This window comes from Vitis riparia, chromosome 15 (genome assembly GCF_004353265.1).
Source record: "Vitis riparia cultivar Riparia Gloire de Montpellier isolate 1030 chromosome 15, EGFV_Vit.rip_1.0, whole genome shotgun sequence".
Taxonomy (NCBI): domain Eukaryota; kingdom Viridiplantae; phylum Streptophyta; class Magnoliopsida; order Vitales; family Vitaceae; genus Vitis; species Vitis riparia.
The window spans coordinates 18,433,188-18,438,258 of record NC_048445.1 but is presented as its reverse complement, the minus strand read 5'-3'; positions in this window follow the sequence as shown (position 1 = coordinate 18,438,258).

Below are 5,071 nucleotides of genomic sequence, written 5' to 3'. Positions count from 1 at the left end.
TAACAAATAACAATAATAGGGTATGTTATTAACAATCAAATAACAAATAACACCTTAATATCCAACTAATTCAATGTTTTTAATTAATAATATTTTCTTATTAATTATTGCCATTAAAATTGAATAAAAGGTTGTTATTTTTCCATTAACAATTAAAATATCGTTGTTTAAGCTACCCATATTTAGTGGAAATTTTTTAAAAATTTGTTCAAAATTTGATTTTATATAAGTTTCAAAAATGGATGTAATGTGTAGATATTCAACATAATTAATAGTTACGACTATAAATATTTTAATATTTTCCATTAAAATAATTAAAAAGAGAAAGCGAAATAGACATATTAATACACTTTTTCTTATGTCTGGTTAATTTTTAAATTTTTTTAATTTAATTAAATTCTTACAATTTATAATTTAATAAGTTAAATTTTAAATAAAAACTAATATTTTCTATATATTAAATTTGTTTTTAGTTTTATTGCTTAACTTTTTTTTTTATTTTTTTTTATAACTATTGAGTTCTTGAAATATCTTATAATCTTTAGGAGTCTATCTCCATCTTATAGATTTTTCCCTCTATGACCTAAAATATTTATAAAAATATTCTAAATAACTTTCCTTATTCTATGAGGAAATATGATATCACAATAATAAATTAACTTAGAAAATAATTTATACAATATTATTTACAAAAATGAATTTATACTAATTGAGAATTTGATACACTTTCTAATATATGATACAATTCAAAAGCTAACCAATAATTACAAGCAATTTTCATGGTTTGGAGATCCAACCTAGGTTCTACATGTCCTTTTACAATTTTATAAAGTTCTTAGCATTTCTAGAGGTGCTATTAAATGTTTCACATGCCATTAAATGATTCGAGTTTTAGGAGCCCTAGAGTTTGGTCATGATTCGAGTTTTAAGAGCCCTAGAGTTTGGTCATGATTTGAGTTCTAGGAGCCTTGTATTGGGGAAGGGATTGTTATATGCGCAATAGTATTATCTTTAGAAAAATGATGATTGAAAAATGACACACTCAGATCTTCTTGATCCTAATAATTTTTTTTTAAAAAAATAAATAATAAAAATTATATATTTTTAGAGGAGAAAAAGAAAGAAAAATAAATTTAATAATCACTTCCAATTTTATAAAGTTAATAAATTATGAAAACAAATTTAAAAATAATTTGAAAAACTTAACATTTGTAATGATGGTTTCTCGGTAAATCTAGTGGGCTTTTGGTACAAGAAACAAGGGTCAAAATCCAAGGAAAGCTTTTCATGCAAGAACCACAAAAAGCCCAAGCTTGCCTTTGGAAGATGTCCCCAACAAAGAGCAATGACTTGGCCCCATTATGGCTCGCGGCTCGCAGCTTATTAATAATAATGTTATAGGGGTGTTGCCCAAATTTAAACCTTTATCATGCGGGTCCTCTCTAGTACAATCCAATGGGTTCACGGTTCATTATTAAAAGCTTCAAAACAAATCATATGATGATAGAGCAAGCATTCAAGAATTTGATTTTCAAAGCAACTGTGCTATTACTATTGAGAGGTAAGAATTGGAAGGTACTATGGTCAACATTGTCATATTTGAAATGATTTTGTTGGATTTGAGAAGTAATTTGGTTATATTTGGAAGATAATTTGGTCCAATTTTATAAAGTTCTTAACATTTTGGTAATGGTTTTACATGTCATTAATGAAAGTTTTATAAAATGTAACATTAATAATAACATTTTTAAAATATAATTTTGATTTGCTTAAAAGGGAGGACTAAGTGGTTTTTTAGATTTTTTTTTTGCAAATATTTAACATTTTCATACAATATAATTCCAAAGTCCATTTTTAAGACTTATTACCAATTTAATAAATTTAAAATACTTGAAAAAATAAATTAAAATATACCCAATATGGTCATTTTTAAAACATGTTTCGTTGAGTTAATAAAAAATGTTTTTTTATAATGATTAAAACAAAAAACATGTTTAGAAGTTGGTTTTTTTTTTTTAAAAAAAAAAATTTAATGTTTTCTTCATAACTTTTCTCTATTTATAGAAAAAGATATGAATAAAAAAAATTCAACAAAATATAATAATAAGAGGGTGATGGATTTGAATGGGAAATAAAATTATATTTTTAGTTTTTATTTTATTTTAAATTTTGGTCATATATATATATATATATATATATATATATATATATATATATATATATAATTTTTTAATTATAATAAATAAGAATATAAAATATTTTAATAATAAACAAGTAAATATCATACTAAATAAGGATTAACGATAATTTTTAAACAAGTGGGGTTACGATTAATTTTTAATTTTTTATTAAAAAAAGGAAAATAAAAAAGTGGATTGTGATTAATTTTTAATTTTTTTATTAAAAAAAGGAAAATAAAAATTGATTAAACAAATAATTTTTATATTAAAAAATGCATACAATTTTCAAAATTTTAAAATTATAAAAATTAATTGAAAAATGATTATCAAATATCTCTCAAAGTCGAAGCTGAAACCCAACTTGTGAAATTCTAAAATTGTTCTTCTTATTTCGGATTCTCAGTTCCCAAATAGCGTATTTGCTTGAGAAAGGCATCTACTTTATTAGGAGCTAAACACATGTAGGGTTTTTGCGCTCTCCACGTACGACCATCCTTTCTTGTAGCCCTCCAGTATCTACCCTCCTTCCTGTCCTCTCTCTATCATCAGAACTCATAATTTTCTTAAGACCCTGAGTTTGGTTGCTGAGAAAACTGGGCAAAATAAAAGAATTTGCATTTGGGCAAAATTTTTGTTAGTTTTGCACATTGACATGCACTTTTTCTTCCTCTTCAAATTTCTCATTCGTTTCTCTTCTCACAATCTCTCCCTCTCGTTCCACACTCCTCTGTTCCTCTTTTATTGCTCTATCAAATTATCCAATTGGATCAATCCACTTTGAACCCGAACTACTCCATCAAATAATCCAATTGGATCAGTCCACTTCGAACCCTAACCCACCACCGCCCAAATTCAAAATCTACTCAAACCCCCAAGTGCAAAAACCAATTTCCTTCAGTGCTCTTATCTCTCTCTGTCAATCTTTCTTTTTTTCTTCTCCATGATTTTTTTGTGTTTTTTTTCTTCTGTTCACAAGTGGAAACCACAAAAAACAACTTGAGATTTTTAAAATTTTCAAAGGTTGTTTTTAATTTTTTGCTTTCCTCTGTTTGGTTAGTAAGAAAGCTAAGGAAAATGAGGGGAAAAAAACTCATGAACCACTCTGTTAAAATGCTTCAAAAACTTACCTAACCACTGTAAGACGTTGCAAGTGAAGCTGCTGGTGGGAGCCGGAGACGGTGAGGAGAGAAAATGGGAGTCGTAAATGGTGGGAGCCAGAAAGAAAAGAAAATAATGGTTAGAGTTTCTTTGTTGAATGATTTCAGATAAAAAATGGGTCTTCAGAGTAAAAGTTTGCTGATGTGGATTCAAAAGACTAGTTTGAAAAATAGTTTGAAAGATGTATTAGTTTAGATTTTTATTATTTTTTATTTTTTTATTTTTTAAGTAAACACTACTTTGACTGCAAACTCAAAAATGGAAGAATGAGATAGAGATTTTGCACTACGCTTTTTGGGTGACAAAATTTCCGTTCCACAAACAACGTAGTTTGTGGACCCAAGTTCAAAGTCTCACCGCCGTCTGCACACTTCACGTTGTCACTTTGGTGGGCTCAGGTCACAGCCAAGTACCCATTTTGGGTGACATTGGTTTCACTTTTGTGGGCCCGGGGTCACAGCCAACTACTCATTTTGGGTGCCATTGGTTTCTAACGTGGGAATACATTTCTACGCTGTCACTTTTGTGGGCCTGAGACCATCAACTGAACCCCGAATTTCTTCTGGAGAATCTCCTAATGGTTCCAAGATCAGGTTTGAGAGGGGAAGCCGGTGCCACCCAGGCAGCTTATGTTTTTGTTATTTTATCGAAAACATATATAATAATATTCCAAAAATAAATCTCTTAATAGTTATATATATATATATATATATATATATATATATATATATATATATATATATCATAAATTAATTATAATTATAATATCTTTTGTGTAATAACTAAATATAAAATAAATATAAATTAATAAATAAAATTATCATTATTTTAATAAAAAATTGTCAATCCTTTGTGTCATTGAAAATATTCAAATTAAATAGATGTATGTAAAATATACTTTTAAGTTATAAACATTATTATTCAATTTGTTTAATAAAACAACTTTAAAATATTTATTATACTTTTAATTTTATTCTTAAGAGTTTTTTTTTTTTTATATTTTATAAGTTTTTATTGATTTTTGACCTATGGATATTTTATATCAAAATATTCATCAATATTTTTACGATATATTTATAAAATCAAAGTATCAATATATTCATATAATTATTGATATTTTCATCTTTTATTGAAAAAATGAAAAAAGCCAAAAAAACAAAAGAATGAAAACAAAAACAAAAATCATGCACGGAATGACATGGGCTTTTGTTGGTCATGTGTAGGTGAGGAGGTTACTGGTTAGAGATGGTTGTGTCCCCAACTAGTAGAATATATATATATATATATATATATATATATATATATATTATAAAGAACTATTCCTAATAAATATTGCAAAGAACTGTTCTTAATAAATATTATAGATTAGGAATTTTAGTTTAAAATATATAGATATGAATGATTCTTGGAAACAGATTTTTTATTTTTGGAAAGGACAGAAATTTTACAGAAATTTGGAAATTCTTTATTTAAATTGTTATTGGTTAAAGTTGAAAACAATATTAATGATAATAAAATTAAGGTGGAAAATGAATTAGGATAACTAATATTAAATAAAATATTTTTAAAATTGTCAAATTTTTACTTTTAGATAAATAGTTAATTGTAATAATTGTGTGTGTGTGGACCCCGCATTTTGACTCATGCGTTTCCCACTCGACGACGTTCTCTATTTTTTATTTGAAAAATTGATTTATTGATTAAAAATGACTTGGAGTCGCCACTTATTTTTG